An 18279-nucleotide genomic window follows, 5' to 3' on the forward strand; every position below is an offset into this window, starting at 1 on the left:
GGAGCGTGTGTGGTTAACCGGCACATCGATTGACGGTAATTCATTAAGGGTACCAAGTAATTTGCATGGTTACTTAAAACCTCGTTTTGTGATCCTCGGCATCCCAGTCACAAAACTTGGAGGGCACACTCGAGATTGAAACATGCCTTTGAAAAGTTCATTGAATCTCAAAAGAATCTAGGAGTTTATAAGAACCAAATTAAATCTTTTTAATATTTCGACTTTGGTGGAAGTTGGTGAATCGTCATTCACTTACCTTTCAAATATGTTATTACTTAGATTACGTCATACCTCTTCTAAGTATAATATATTATGATTGGGTCCTAGCCTTAATACTACATTTGGGTGTTTTATTAAGGACTATCTCTATTTCTAAACTAAACTTTTCTTCTTTTCAGATGTCTGCAAACACTGCTGCTTCTGGCTCTAATCCTAATGGCTCCTTTTCTCTTATGAACTTGTGTGGGAAAGTCACTTTTGATGGATCCAACTTTAATGAATGGATCAGAAACATTCGAATGATTACCCGCTACGAGGACAAAGAATATGTCCTCGATAAGGAGCTTAATGAGATTGATGATACAGTTGCTACTCCTCAAGAGATCGCTGACTTTAGGGCACATGAAAGGGATGCCACCAAGGTGGCATGCATCATGATGGCCACTATGAAAATCTATCTCCAAAAGTCCTACGAGGACTACTACCCTTTTGAAATGCACCAAGATTTTATGGAAAGATACTATCAAAGTGCACGACAAGAGAGGTATGAAATCATCTCCTCCATGATAACAACCTGAATGAAGGATGGAGAAACCATCATGGGCCACATGTAGAAAATGCAACGATTTGTGGACTGCTTGTTGAAGCTTAATGTGAACTTCCCCGAGGAGCTAGCAATAAATATTATTTTGCACTCCTTACCTTCATGTTATGATCAATTCCGCATGACATACCACATGAACAAGGAAGAGGTCACTCTCATCAAACTTCAAGGACTCTTAAAGACCACAGAAAGTGGTCTTAAGGGTAAGGCGGTTGTTACTACTCCTACTCCTACCAACTCCGTCCCCGTCTTGGCAATCCGGAAAGGACGAGGGAAGAAGAGAAAGAGTTCTTCGAAGGGTACCAAGGTTAGTACCCTTGATGGCTCTTCTTCAAGTGGAACCAAGAAAGGTTTCATCACTCCTTCTTCTGATCCAAAGGAGGTTGAATGCTTCTATTTCCATGAAAAGGCACATTGGAAGCGGAACTGGCCAAAGTACCAGCAAGATGTGAAGGATGGGAAAGTTAAACCCAACCATGCAGGTATTTACACTATCTTATCTAATAACCCACCCCATTCTAACTCATGGGTCCTTGATACCAGTTGTGGTATTCATATCTGTTCTGATTTGCAGGGACTAAGAAGAAGTGAGAATGTGGAGCAAGGAAGGATAAACTTGATCATGGGAAACAGGAAAGCTTCACCTGTTACCAAGATTGGATTTTATACTTTATCGCTAAGTAGTGGGTTTAGTTTAGATTTGAATAAATGTTGTTATTCGCCAGAAATGGCATGAAATATTATTTCCTTTCATGCATTGTATGAACAAGGTTTCACCTTTTCATTTGATAATGACGTTGTTTCGATTAATGCTTTCTTTAATAATGTTCTTTATTTTAAAGCAGTACCTTGTGATGGCGTGCATGAAACTGTATCTGTGGTTGATAACTTAGGAAATAATGTATTGTGTGTTGATTCTGTTAATAATAATAACTTGGATAAAACATCACTATGGCATTGTCGTCTTGGACATATAAGCAAGAAATGCATAGGCCAACTCCAAAAGGATGGAGTATTGGAGTCATTTAACCTAAAGTCTGATGATAGTTGTGAATCATGCTTACTTGGAAAAATAACAAAGTCACCCTTCACAGGTTCTTATGAGAGGGGTGAAGGTTTGTTGGATCTTGTGCACACGGATGTGTGTGGACCATTCAAACATGCCACAAGGGATGCTAATCGTTATTATTTGACTTTTACTGATGATTACAGTAGATATGGATATGTCTACTTAATCAAGCATAATTCAGAGACTTTCGAAAGGTTTAAGGAATTTAAACAGGAAGGCGAGAATCAATTGGGCAGGAACATTAAGATGCTTCGATCCGATCGAGGTGGTGAGTATCTTAGTTCAGAGTTCCTCGACTATCTTAGGGAATGTGGGATTGTCTCACAATTGACACCTCCCAGGACACCACGGTTGAATAGTGTGGCTGAGAGGCGTAATTGAACCTTGTTGGATATGGTTCGTTCCATGATGAGTCGAGCTTCGCTACCAATCTCATTCTGGGGGTATGCCTTAGAGACTGCCGCCCATATTCTTAATCTAGTCCATACAAAGAAAGTTTCCAAAACTCCTCACGAGATATGGACTGGTAAAGTACCTAAACTAGACCACATCAATATTTGGGGTTGTGAGGCTTTTGTGAGGTGCGAGTCTCATGATAAGCTAGAACCCCGAAGCGAGAGGTGTATTTTCATCGGCTACCCACAAAGATCCTTTGGTTACCTCTTCTACAGACCTAGTGATAATGTGGTCTTTGTAGCAAGAAGAGGAGTCTTTTGAGAGAGAGAATTTATAAGCCAAGGAGAAAGTGGGAGGAAAATTGACCTTGAAGAAATTCAAGAGTCAAGTGGTGAAGGAACTTCTAACCCTAGCCCTCAACTTGAGGAGGAAACTCCTGTTCAGCCAATTGACGAGTCTGTACCTCTAAGGCGTTCCACGAGAGTTAGGAATGCACCTGAGCATTACTATGGTTTCCATATTACTGCGGAAGGTGAGACACTTATTAGTGATGAGACACTAGTAGGTCTGGATGAACCTAACAGCTACACGGAAGCCATGGCAGGCCCTGAGTCTGCTAAATGGAAAGAGGCTATGGATAGCGAGATACAATCAATGTATGACAATCAAGTTTGGAACTTGGTTGAGAATGTACCAGGTCGTAAGACTGTAGGGTGCAAATGGATCTTCAAGAAGAAGACCGACATGGATGGTAATGTACACACTTATAAGGCTCAACTGGTTGCAAAGGGCTTCTCTCAAATTCCTGGAGTGGATTATGATGATACTTTTTCCACAGTAGCCAAGATTAAGTCTATCAAGGTTATGTTAGCCATAGTTGCATTTCATGACTATGAACTTTGGCAAATGGATGTCAAAACCGCTTTCCTTAATGGAAAGTTGACTGAAGATGTTTACATGAGTCATCCAGAAGGTTTTGTCAGCAACGAGTACCCTAATAGAATGTGTAAGCTTGAGAAATCCATTTATGGATTAAAGCAAGCACCTCGTAGATGGAATCTTTGCTTTGATGAAAAGGTCAAGGAATTTGGCTTTTCTAGGAGTGAAGTTGAATCTTGTGTTTATGTCAAGGCTAGTGGGAGTATAGTTAGCTTCTTGGTATTGTATGTGGATGACATACTACTCATAGGAAATGACATGCCAGCTCTGCAGGAAGTTAAGTCCTAGCTTGGGAAGTGTTTCTCTGTGAAGGACGTAGGAGAAGTTGCCTATATTCTAGGGATAAGGATTTTGAGAAACCGAAGTAAAAGACTAATTGGACTTAGTCAAAGTACATACTTGGACAAGGTGATGAAGAGATTCAGCATGCAAAACTCCAAGAAAGGAGAGTTACCCATCCAGAGTAACGCCAAATTGAGTAAGACACGAATCCCATGTACCGAGGCTAAGATAGCAGAAATGAGTCAAGTACCTTATGCTTCAGCAGTAGGCTCGATCATGTATGCTATGACATGTACTCGACCTGATGTAGCTTTTGCCTTGAGCATGGTTAGCAGATATCAGTGGAATCCTAGGAAGGCACACTGGACTGCGGTAAAGAATATCCTCAAGTACCTACGGAGGACTAAGGATTGTGTCCTTACCCATGGTGGGAGTGATGACTTGAGAGTTGTAGGGTATAGTGATGCTGGTTTCCAAACTGATAGGGATAATTTCCGCTCTCAGTTGGGCTGGGTCTTTACCTTAAATAGAGGAGCAATCACTTGGAAGAGTTCCAAGCAGGAGACAATGGTTGATTCCACTTGTGAATCAGAGTATATAGCAGCGAGCGAGGAAGCAAATGAGGCAATATGGCTAAAGAACTTCATTGGAGACCTTGGAGTTGTACCAGCTATAAAGGAGCCCATGGAAATTTTCTGTGATAGTGAAAGTGTTATTGCCTTAGCCAAGGAACCAAGGGATCACGGGAGATCCAAACACATCGACAGAGAATATCATTTTATCAGACATTGCATAGAAGAAGGAATTCTAATGGCAAAGAGGGTATCATCGGATGAGAACCCAGCAGATCCCCTCACGAAGGGACTGAGTAGGGTTAAGCATCTCCAGCATGCTCGGAGCATAAGGCTGAAGGATGATATGAGTTTTAGTAGTTAGATAAATTATGAAATTTGTAAAGTGTAGTTGACAATTGATGATGAATAAAAGTTGTGTTTATTTATGAGTAAAGTGTTACTATCTTTTGTCAATCGTTTACTATAATTTCTTTTTCATGTTTTGGCATCCAGAATATTATGTTGTGGTTTCACATATTATTCAAATTTTCCACAGTCAGTCATATGTTGGAAGTAGATATGAAGTAAAACTGTCATGAATTTGGTTGTAGGTGCCAGGATATAAGACAACACTTCATGAGTGCTCATAAGTTCTAAGTATTGGAATCAACCCACGCTCACTACAATCACTTCATGGAATTTTATCTCGAGTGATTGTGAGACGGTAATATCATATAAGTCTTCAAACCTAGAGATATGATTTGTTACTTACGAGTTGGTTATGCATTGATAGTACGAAAACGCATTGGTAACTCGGTGTTATAAAACGTGCTTTTGTGTGTAATTCAATGAGTGGTAGAAAAAACCTATGAGTCGAAGTTTATTTGTTCCTTCTTAGATTAGAAGCTGATATCTGGGCCCCTCAATGATTTTTGTTTTGACCTATGTACCGGTCCTGGTCAGAACTAAGTTGACGTGTTCAATTAAGTTCTTTGTCAAACAAATCGGAAATTGGGAAACAAACTACTGGACAATAAGTAAGACATTGTTCCATGTATTTGTCCGACTAATATCTAGAATAGAGAATTATATGATCACGTATCTTAAATGGCGTATCAACATCTTCTCAGTCCCGAGAGACCTATAAAGAGTTCTGATTGCCGATCGGTTCCTGAAGTATTGCCATTATAGTTATTAGACTTATCGAAGTGGGAGACTGTTGGATAAGGTGTCTAAGTCCATAACTATTTCTGGTTAATACTTGACCCAACCCAGCATGGTCCATTTGGGTTGCATGGCACCATGCAATTGGATAAACTAATTAGGAGAAATAACACATATGGTTTATTAATATATTATAAGTTCTAATATATTAATAATATTATTTAATTAGTTTTGATCAAGATTTAATTTAGAATTAATTAAGTGATCAAAAGAATAACTAATTAAATATATGGGTAGATTATGTAAATCTTCCATATGTTATATAGTGGGCTAAACGGCTCCATGGATTATCAAGTTGGGTTCCACCCATAGGATGCTCCATGGAGTTAACCCATGGATTGAGAAATGAAGAGTCATGTTACATTAGGGTTTTACCTAATGCAACACACTATATAAGGACCATGTCTCTCCCCAAAATCGGTTACACTAGAGAAACAAGAGGGCTTGGCCGATTTTGAGTGTGTTAGAGTATTCTCTCAAGTTTATACTTTGCATTTGGTGTTGTGTGAAGAATTTGAGGCATCACACTTGAGGTGCTAGGCTCACAAGGTATGTAGTTCTATCTATTATTCAAGTTAAAATTGTTCCCCATGTATGCTAGATAGGATCATAGCCATGGAAATCAACTTTGCATGATAATTAGACAAACATAGATCCAAGGTTATTAGGGTTGCATGTACACTTAGGAAGTGTTAGAATGCTCAAAACCCAACAGTTCATTGGTGGAACACTCTTGGGAAGACCCTTAGCCCAAATGAACCACTGCAATTGACTTGGGCCGAATTCTTAATGCAGTTTAAGCTTAAGTTCTGCTCAGCCCAAAATCTATTGGAATTGGAAAACAAGTTTCTGACGTTGACAAAAGGGAGCATGTCAGTCGACGAATACACAAAGGCCTTCACAGAAAAAATGGAGTTTTCCTTGCGCATCGTCCCGGATGAGCTAACGAAGGTGGATCGGTATGCGAAGGGACTCCCATGGGAGTATGCGGTGCCAGTGCGTCAAGCACCTACTCTAGAGGCAACTATTTGGGCTGCCAAGTCTGTTGAGGACATGATCAAGGGAAGAACCGCCGACAAGGTTGAAGTTGGTGAAAAGAGAAATTTTGAAAGAACATTAGGTTCCAATAAGAAAAGTAAATTTTCGAAGTCAAATTCGAAGAAGTTTGGAGGAAAGGGAGGTGAAGCAAAATGGTGCGAGAAGTGAAAGAAAAAGCACTTTGGGAAATGTAGTGAGGATGTGACTTGCTACAAGTGTGGAAAGATGGAACATTATGCCAACGAGTATCCGTCCAACAAGAGGATGTGCTTTGGTTGTAACGAGGAGAGGCACATTTTGAAAGACTGTCCAAAAAAGGAGGCAACAAAACCCAACATTCCCCCAAAGCCGAAAGCAAGAGCCTTCCAGATAGCACTTGAGGCTGCAAAAGATGAAGCTAATGTCGCTTCAGGTACCTTTCTCGTAATAAAAAATAAGTAACCATATAAATTATTGATAACGTAAATACAACGAATTAAAGAAAAAGTTAAAATTTAATAATTATAAAACCTAAAATGAGTTTTAGCCCTCATATGTTATTAGAAACCATAAGTTAAACAATTAAATGATTTGTATTTTATGAGAGTCTTGTGCCATTAAATTATAGGTGCAAATTACAATGACTAAATATTATTTTACTTTTAATTAACTTACACTTAAATCATAAACGTCTTATTTAAAAAGATCATGAATGATTAAACGATTTATAATCAAATAATAGCTTGTAATGATATATCAACAACTCAAATCTACCATTTTTATGGAATATAACAAAATAAATTTTAGTAAACTTTATCAACTACATAATTGTCATCTATAGGACCATTTCCATGTAAGTGATTGTGAACATGAAACACAACATGCAGACCTATAAAATTAAACGCCGACATACACTCCATTACGTCATCCTATATATTACACCCAATGAATCCTTTTAAAAGTCTAGTTATACAATTTGAAGTGGAATGAACATCAACATGCACCATCTTACATACTCCATTATAATTTATACAACATGGGCCGTTGGGTTTAGACTTTAGACGATTAGTTGCATAACTTCCTCTTGGGACCCTACTGAACATGATTATTGATGGGTTTTGTACATAAGAACTTTCCTATGTGCGCATACAAACCCTAATGATTGGATCTAGGTTTCTCTAATTAAACATGCATTGAATCCAAGACTCCTAATGGCTAATTAGGTATAAGAACAACATAAAATCAGAGTTAGAATCATACCTTGAAACACTTGTTTGATCTTCTTGTTCTTGGAGCTTTAGAGTCACAATTGTCACTCCTCTAATGGCTTACAAACACCAACTAGCAAAGAGAATGATTTGAGAGAGATGGGAGAGGAGGAAATCAGCCAGGGTATCCTTGCTGTAGAGGAGGTGCCGATTTCCTATCCCAAGGGGTCTATTTATACTTATAAGGCTCCTAGGGTTTCACCCTTAAACCCTAATTGAATAACTTAGACTCTAAGCAATCTGAATCCTTTCCATAGATAACCCATGGATGATTTTATGGCTATCCTTAGCCCTATAAATCGTCCACCCTCTATCATAAAAGGATTTACAGCCCAAAGTGTAACTATCAAACAATTGACAGTTTATACCCTCTTATTTAATTAATCTCTTTAAGTCACCAAATGAATACTAATTAGTCTATGACTTATATTAATTAAATAACAATAATATTATTCATTATATTATTCTCATAATATATTAATAATATCTATTCTCTCATAATAAATCATCCTACCAAGTTGCTATGGTGAAGGCAACCCAAAAGGACCATGCATAATCGGGTCAAATACTTGCCTAATATAGTTGCAGCCTTAGACACTATTCCAACAGTTTCATTCTTGGACCAAGTTATGTTAGGGGTAAAATAGACTTTTTACCCCAAGTAGGGAGTTTTGGTTAATAATGTAGATCCCAAATGTTAATTAGTTGTTTTTGGCAATTGATAGCTCGGGGAGCTATAGGACCAGCAGTCATGGATCATTCGCTTCTTTCAGTTTTTTCAAGGTGAGTTTTCCTTTCCGGGTTTAGCGGGTCTAAGGCACCAAGGCCAACCCTTGATCATTATGTTGATATACTTGTTTTTTGTGTGATACTTATATGTGCTTGTATATATTGCGAGTGTGGGCAAGGCCTGTATTTCATTGGGTCGGCCCGTATTGTGAGTGTGGGCGGGGGAGTGTGGGTGGGGCCCGTATCTCTTTGGACGGGGCCCGTTGTATGATATGTTTTGTATGCAGTATCTTGGGGAAACTCACTAAGCTTTGTGTTTACTGTTTTTAGTTTATGTTTCAGGTACTTCCGGTTCCAAGGGGAAGAGATCGGGTTGATTGCATCGCACACACTATTGAGATTCCGCATATAACATTTAGTCTGATTTTTATAACATTTGATACATTGGTTTTGTTGAGATGTATGAATGATATCTGTAAAACACTATTTTATCTATTTAACAATGAAAATTTTAGGACCATATTTTTGGATGTTATACCTGCCCTACCCTCACGATCGCCAGTGATCCTCCAAGTAACTGGAGCAGGTGTACTCACTGCTCCAACCCTCAAAATCAAACAGTCGGCCTTTTTGTGGCCCACCTAGTTGTAGTAAAAACACATCGGAACCAATCCATGAGGTCAATCCCTACTAAAATGAGCTATCTGACCACAACTGAAACATCCTTGACCTATCCCCATACATCCTCCCTCATGGGTCCTCCCACACTTGGCACAAAGGTTCCAGCACTGATGGCCTCCCAAACGTGAACCCTGACTCTTGGGCCTCATCACCTGGCCCACTGCGATCTAAATCTGCTCTTCTTAAGGTGCTCCAAATTGATCTCCGATTCTTTGGCTCTAGCAATCATATCATTCCGGGTCTTGAACCCTGAAAAACGCACAAACTCCCTGATGTCATCCCTCAATATGCCATGATACCTTAATTTCTTCATCTCATCATCCGCTGCATACAGAACCAAAAAATCCCTCTCCTGCAACTTGGTAGTGATCTCTGCCACGGTCTCAGTCATCTGGCGAAGGTCCTAAAATTCGCTCACCAACTGTTGTTTCTCAATAGATGGTACAAACTTAGCCCAAAACTAGGTCACAAACTCATGCCTGGTCCTTATCTCTAGGGCTTCACCTCCCAAAGTGAAGTCTACCTCCTCCCCACCAATAGCGAGCTCTATGTTTTATAAGATAGAAAGAAAATCTGACCTTCGACTCCTCGGGGAAAAAAACTCGTCCGGAAAGCGTTCACCATATATGCTAACCATCTCCTACTAGCAATGTGGACCTTTTCTCCAAAGAAATTGGCAGCTCCACACGCACAAAACTCTCGGAAGGAAAGAGTGTGAGTTCCCATAATAGCCATGATCTCAGTACGAAACATGCCCAGATGCTCATCCAGAATCTCCATAATCCCCTCCTTAATCGTCCCAAAGATCACAGGAGTCTACTCCAAAATACCGTGGGTAATCTACGACGAGATGAACTCCCACATCCACTCATCAATCAGCTCAGTGCCAACACCTGAGCCTGAACTAGATCCTCTTCCACTAGTTCTCATCACCATATTGAAAAGCAACCATATAGTAATCACAACATACCCAAGAATCCCCATCCATAGGCTTCCTATATTCTCCGTGACTCCCCTTAATTCGAGTATGGATCATATGCTTTCAGTAGTATAGGACCAATACTACCTTCCACACATATCCATACTTTCCTCAAGCATTATCTCGAATTATCCAATTCACCTTCTCAAATCGGTACTCCGAGTACCTTCTAATCAATGCAACCAAACCCACTAATGCACTTCATACGCTCTCCAAGGTTCCGACCTCACTTTACCATCAGCTGCTGAAGAACTCCCACTAATATCAACTAACTAGTTCATGAATATAATCACAAGCCATAAACCTTAGATAATCCTTCGATTAACAAACTCAACCCTACAACGGTTAGAGTCAAACGAGAGATGTGTAGTAGAGTAAAATCCATCACTCTAAGATTATTTAACCTTTGCAACATGTGACTTGACATATTCACTTAATAGTTAACTCGCATCACTAAGAGTTCCACAAATCACAAAGCAAGTAGCATCCGTGTAGTAACACTCCAAACCATAGAACAAAAAAAGAACCTACAAATCTCACTTACTACAACCCATGCTAGGAACTTCCATTCTCACTATCAATTGCCTAATGCATGCAAATTATACACAATACAAGATCAAATAGATTGTTAGATAAAAGACTCCACCCTAGGATCACAACAAAACGAGGAACGGTAAATAAGGCCAAATCAATCATTATAGGGCTATATGATCCTAACTGTATATAATCTTAATGCATACACTTAGAAATTACTGATGCCAATACATAATCCCAATCTAGCATAACATCCTATGCTTCCTAGGCTACAAGGCATCACATATCAGGCCAGCCTATCATGCAATTCCTGAAAGTATCCCTAACCTTATCCTAGCATGCAAACATTCATATCATATAACATATCAACATGAATGGGTATTTTGGAAATCACTTACTTGAGCTCGACAGATTTCACGCATCACACACCCTTTTTATATAAAAAATATCTTTTTAAAAATTCGTTTTCTTTTAAAAGGTTACCAACTTCTCAGTTTAAGTTCAGTCACACCCGAGAGTGTGCCCGAATCCCTCAATCAAAGGCTCTGATACGAACTTGAAATGCCCCAAAAATTATAAGGTAAAAATTTCATTTTTAAATCAACCAAAAAAACCAATTATCTTTTTCCAAACATTCAAAAGTATATCATAATGAAATAGTTACCAGAGTACAAGCCCAAAATCATCAAGTTGCAGAAACATGGGTGGATGCGTTGTGATCAAGTTGAACCATTCCCTTTCGAACCAGAAGTACCTAAAACCATAACCATAGAAACCATAAGCACAAAGCTTAGTAGGTTCCCTAATATACCACATACCATACCTGTCAACATTTAATAGGACCGTTCCGACATCGAACCCCACTCGGAACAAATCTGTCAGTCATCAGGTCCCGTCTCGCATCGGGCCTCGCCTGGTGTACATACAAACACATAAACATGAGTAAGGATCAAAAAAATAAATAGTGTACAATATAATTATCAGGCCCCACCCGAGACACATATCAGATATCATACATGCAAGAGTCACACAAGCAACTAGCATCCTAATCATAATAAACTATGGGCCAACCTTGGTGCCTTCGACCCACCATCATAGTGAGGAAACTCACCTCAATCCAAGATAACCGAACACGCGAGCTATTGCTACCGGAATCCTCACACTGAATATAATCAAATTATCCCTAATCAATAATTAAGATAAATGCCCAAAATCCAAGGCCCAAACAATATTATGTCTTCCTAAAGGGTAAAAGACCATTTTACCCTTCCTAAAACTGGTCCAAAAACTCATGGACCAACTCCCAAAAGGCCCAAAATAAGTTTCTCGCGAGTACGCCTTGCTTACAGAACTCGTATCACCCAGGTACTACTCTCTGATGTGTAATGTACAAGTCGTGAAGCGTGATCCATGCATTACTTTGAGCATACTCCTACATATACCTAACGTACTCGTCAGAGGGCCAAAAACTCTCATTAAACACTTAATTCTTAACACCAAAGATCCAAACTCGGATCTTAAACCATAAAGTTGCCAACTTTACTCCTTTGCATGCCTTAATGGGACACAAAACCTGTTTTTATCCATCTAAACTTATAATATGAACATCACTTAAGCATGATCATTAAAACCCATCAAGATGATATATTTATGGTTCCTAATAACTCCATAATGGATAAATTTTCCAACTTTATCCATTAGAATGGTCCAACCAACCAAGATATTGTCTTTAAGTCTCAAAGTGACCAAAAATACATCTTTTCTAACTTAGTCCATTAAGTCCAAGTCTCAAGATGTTAGATCTGAATCGATATGATGTTTAGATGGATGAAGCTTCCAATTTTATACTTAACAAGGTCACAAAAATTCAAGATCTAAACTTTATGCACTAAAGTGAACAAAAGTTTGTTACAAGCTCCAGTGCAACCAAAACTTTTACAATGAGTTCCTTATTCTCCAAGGTTCCCCAAGAATAAGCCAAAGCACTTAAAATACCTTTTTTTTTCTCAAAACGCTCAAACTAGTGTTAGGGTTTCAACAGAGGGTGTTAGAGAGGTGGAGGCTGAGAATGGAATGGGTTTGTGGGTGTTAAGAAGCTTAAATAGGTCTTAAACAAAGGAAATAGGGTTTGGGCACTGATCGCATACACCCAACATACTCAATTTATGCCCAGCATGTTAGGTATGCCCTAATACGCCCAATGTACTCGACACAACCCAAAAGTACCCTAACTTCAAATGATCATAACTTCGTCATTTCAACTCCATTTTCGACGATCTTTATATCCACATAAAGGTGTTGAGAAGCTCTAAAACCCTATCAAATCTCATTTGACTTAAACTTACCAAACTTAAATCCAAAATTCATAAAAGGCTCGAACTATCACTTACAGTTATACCCTTGGGCTCCAAAGCACCAACTGAACTCTCAAATCACCGAATCTACATTACACACATCCAAAAAAGGGTTTAAATATCTCTTTCCATCAAGGCCTGAGGCCTTATGATAATTGGTCTTTGGGTCATGACCCCGAATTATGAAACAATTTGAAACACAGTGTTACAATATATGAATGAAAATATGAATCATATATTACTACTACCAAATAACAATTTACATTGAGTATTGAAAACTTTGTATGTATTATCCTTGAGAAATGTTTAATCAATAACACTGGCACTCGGATGACTAATAAATGATTCATACAACTTACACTCATTTTACTAATTACAATAGGATAAAATAGTGCCTCATAGAAGAAGAAGTACACAACTTAGCCTTGGACAAACACCACCAGAACAACCGAGAGCACCACCACTTGTGATGAACCCACCAATGGATTCATCAAAACTTTAACAAATTATAGCACAGTAAATCATTGATGTAGTAGCTAACTATGAATCAATTCAGAACCCTACATCCAAAGGAGGTAAAGGTGGAAATAGAAGTGGTAACAAAAATAGAGGTGGCCATAGTTCTCACGATGACAAAAAAAGACCCACAAGAGCTTATTCTTACAAGGGCATCATTAACTTTAGACTGAAAAACTTCTATGGGAATGAAGGAGTTGTTGGTATAACAAGATGGATTGAGAAAATGGAATTTGTATTTCAAATAAGCTATTGTTCAAAAAACATCAAGATCCGTTTGTTCAAACATTGTGACTCCGGATTTAAGAAGGTTGAACGATAGATTTGACGCCTAGCACAACAATTCCATGGAAAGATCATATCTCCAAGACCCACAACCTATGATAATGTGAGTCACATAACCTTTCGATTAACCAATAATGGGATCCGTTAAGGAACCATGGTCACGAAGGTTGAACCTCCCAATTATGGAAACAATAAGTGAAATTTTGGTGGAAATTACAAGGCAAAATCAAGGAAATATACGGGGAAGAAGCAAGATGTACCAACAACTTATGCAACTACATCAACACCCACCCAACAGAAACAATACTTTTGGAAACATTCTCTTTGCAACAAGTGCAACCATCACCATATGCCTGAATCCTTCTCCTGCAACAAATGCAACAAAAAGGGACATATTGCTAAGTTTTGCAGGAACCCAACACCTATAACAGCTAACGAGGGAACGGGGACATAGAACAAGTGCTAGTGGAGCAAGAACTTGTTATGAGTGTGGTAAAGTTGTATATTTCAAGAAAGAGTGTCCAAAGTTGAGGAATCAGGGAGGGAATGATTGAGGTAGATTATTTGTGATTGGAGCAAGGGACACGATCTGGAACCATCTATGGCGACTGGTATGTTCCTAATTATTAACTTATATGCTTAAATACTGAGTCTAGCATATAAGTTAGACAACTTCAAAATAATGAGTCTAGCAAATTTTAAAAGGCATGTTAGATAGAAATGGCCAATGGTCAGACCAAAAGTACACATGAAATTTTAGAGAATTTCTTGTTAACTTTAAGTAATCACACCTTGCACACCAATCTCATGCCAATGACCATTTGAAGCTTTGATGTCATTATGTTCATGGATAAATTTAAATCCCATTTGTGAATTTAATTGCAGCCCATGCTGAAGTGAATATAACCTATTCCTCTACTTTTTTAGGCTAGAAAAACACAGGAAGTTGAAGAATCGTTAATCAAGTAAATGCGAATCAAATCAGAGTGAATACGATATGAATGAACACGAGATGTAAATATGATCTTGTTTCAGCTCTATTATACTTTCACAGTTTTATAGAGAGTACAAAGACAAGTTTCTGTAAAAACCTCTTATCAAAATCTAACTTAAGTTCCTATTTATAGGGAACAGTAAAGTATACAAAAAATACTAAGACATTACATTTCAGCTTCGTACAAACAGACGTGTTAGTAAATACATTATAAGTACATGAAGGGCATGGTCTTCGACTCATTACAAAATTTCTTCGACCCTAACGATCTCCCCTTTTGGAATGAAGTCGAATTCTTAGGTTGTGAGAATTTGGATGGCATACATCATCACCCTTCGAACTTCAGTGTACCATGAAATAATCTTTGTCAACTCCTTCTTATCTCCTTCGTTATTCTTCTTGCAATTATTAATACGAACAATGAAGTTCGTATATTGAGACGCTGTATATCTTTGAAGTTCAGTGACTTGGAACAAAAATCTCTTCGACTTTCCAGCCTTATCTTTACCAGTAAAAACTAAACCAAAAGGCTTCAAACATATTTCCCCATCAGCATATTTCTTCAATTCTTGTGAGACTTGGATGGCTCGATGGGTACTTTAACTTCAAGTCATTTCACTGTTGCTAGCTCCACATCAGTAAGTGCTAAGCACTCATAATAGTTCTCCAAGAAAATCTTGATGTGAGCCACTCCCAATCGAAAAACATCAGTTTCTATTTCTCGAAGATATGAAGAATTTTTATCTTTAAGGAGAAGAGCCATTTGATTGAGGTCATATAGATTCATTAGAAGAAAATCTATGACTGTGAAATCACAAGTCTTACCATTAGCCCTTGCAACAATGAACCTTACATTCTACATCATGTCTTCGAACAATACATCCATCTTGATGCTTATAACCTTCTTGATTTTTACCAGTGACCATATTTCTTCAGGAGCCTTCGTCAGAACTACATGAAAACGAAGCTTCATCTAGTTATATTCATCTTCGCTTTTGAATTTATTAGACACTTTGAATTGAAGCAAGAGAAACATCATCTCATTAACAGGATAATCCAGCTGGCTCATGTCTGCATTCGAAACCATGTAACTCTGTTTCAGTTTCTTCTCAAATGCATACATGTGGTTGTAAGCCACCTTCACCTCTATCATTTTGTAGTTTTAAAGTTTGGCAGGATATCCTTTGTACAAACCTAGAGGATCACTCGCCTTTGTCTCATTATGCTTTAAACTACCGTCAACTTTTCCATCTCTGCTTCAGCTTCTGCCTTCTTTTCTTCTTTTGATTTTTCAACAATAATTGTCTTGCCTTTGTCTGTTGATTTATCTGTAGCATCCTTTGTTTTCAAAGCATCATCTTGTCTAGTAGATGACCCAATAACAATCCCCTTCGAAATCGGCTTTGTGATTGGCATGGACGTTACTACAGTTGAAATAACTAGTCCAACACTCGAAATTGTAGGATTAGTCGATGGAATTTTTGAAGGAATAACTTTACCTACAACCTTAGCTTCTCCCTGTGAAGCATCACCTCCAGCCTTTGCATGAGATCCTTCTCTAACTCTCATTTCTCCCCCTTGCACCCCTGTTCGAACAGGTGGGGCACCAGTTGGAAGAAGATTCGAAGTAGTTGACAATGGAGCTAGTTGTTTATGAAGGATAGCCTCGAACTGTGTAAACATTTAGGAATAGAACTCAAGTAATTATTGAAGATGTAGCAGGCTTTAGCACTGATTCTTTCAAGTCCTAGAGCATCGAGATGACCTCCCCAAATTTTTGATTGTCAGTTGTAGAAAGTTGAGTAATTTGAGGACTCAAGCTTTCATACAACGTAACATACTTCGTGGCCGCATCACAAATGATATCGACTTTCTTATGCAAAGTGGCATAATCATTCTGCACAACGGTAACTTCATGAACTATGTCATCACGATGCTCTTGAAGCTTCTGGTTCAAATCTTCTCGCACATTCTTCACATCCATAACAAACAACGTATGTCATTCCTTTTGAATGTTCGTTAATTCTTTCACCGCTCCAACATACTTCGAATCGAAAGAATTGATCCTTAACTCCGTTGTTTGATCAGCATGATCAATCTTCTCCAGGATTCTAGATTCTGAGTCTATGATCATACCAGACACTCGACTCATCATTCTTGCCTCAGAAGCTTTCATTAACGCATCCATTTCAAAAATTGAAGTCGAATTTCCTCCTCCCATGTATGCTTGAGACTAAATAATAGAATTGAGCTTCTTATTCCGAATTTTGAATTGTTTCATGGACATGATCATATGATCAGGAAAATCCTCCTCTTCGTCATCAAACGTAAAATCTTCAAAAGTACCGCCAAAGCGTCCTTCTTTATTTTCAGATTCATCATTTGGTTTTGGTGGATTAGTGGATTGAGATGAAAAGATGGATGTAAAGGGTTGATCAATGATGTTTTGGAAGGTTGGTGAATCAGTGGTGGAAGAAGTAGGAATGATGAATGGAGGCAAAGAAACAAAGGTATTTGTAACGGCTTCGATAGAAACAATAACTGGAGTACCTTAGTATTGAGTAGTTTCCTTCGTTAAATCTCCTTCACCCATGATGACATTTGCACCCGTATCATATACGTTTGCAGTGATGTCTGAAGTTTGTACCTCCTTATAAGATGATTTGGTAGTAGAAACTTTGGGTGGTATGACAACTGTCTTCTCAGGAGAAGTATGTTGTATAATAGGTTTGGGTTCAGGTGTCCTAGGCAATTGTTCTGCTTCAGATGATTCAGTTGGAATGACTAGCCACCTCTTCTTTGTCTTCTTCTTCTTCTTAGAAATCTTCTTTGCCATATCCTCAACCCTTCGTTTCTTTGAGTGAGGAGAAACTGGAGATGGGACTTCGCGCATAAGTACTCCTTGATGAGTAAGATGAAGCTTGCGAACCACATTTGAAGTAGGAGAACCACCATACTTCAGCTTTAATTTGCGAAAAACTCCAGTTTTCGAACGAATGGTAACTGAAGGTGGCTCTGTAACAACAGGTTGTATAATAGCTTTTGAAACTACCTCATCAGCCTTCGTCTTTGGAGACTTTGATGTCTTCATTTCTTTAACAGTTTGCTCAGGAATAATAATCTCAGGCTTCTTTGTAGTCCTACACTTCTTCGAAGGACCTGCACCTTCTTTTGTTAACAATTTCCCAGTTTCAACTTTGGGATCAATTGTTGACATGTATGCAATAAGTACAGAATTTGTTGGATCAACTTTCTTTAACATAGCATCTGGGATTCTTGCAACATGTGAAAAGATTTTTTGATCATTAGCTACTTCCTTTGGAAAATTATACTTCAAAAAATCTGTTTTTTCCTCCTCAGCATCCACCAGAATACCCTCTTTATCATAAAAATACCTGAGTATAAGACTCCAATATCGTGCACATGAAATTCCTTGCACAACATTCGTATTTTCTATGCTCTTTTGAAATTCTTTCCGTAGTTGCATAAAGTAGTCCACCGGAATATCATAATATATGCCTGTAACCATTGCATATACTTATAACAGCCTGAATTCCATGTTAGCTTTATGGCCCTTCTATTTTGGAGAGTTGGCATTTTAGTCCCTTGAAGTTAAAAAGATGATTTGGTGAGTA

The sequence above is a fragment of the Lactuca saligna genome, chromosome 8, assembly GCF_052625555.1.
Source record: "Lactuca saligna cultivar CGN05327 chromosome 8, ASM5262555v1, whole genome shotgun sequence".
Classification (NCBI taxonomy): domain Eukaryota; kingdom Viridiplantae; phylum Streptophyta; class Magnoliopsida; order Asterales; family Asteraceae; genus Lactuca; species Lactuca saligna.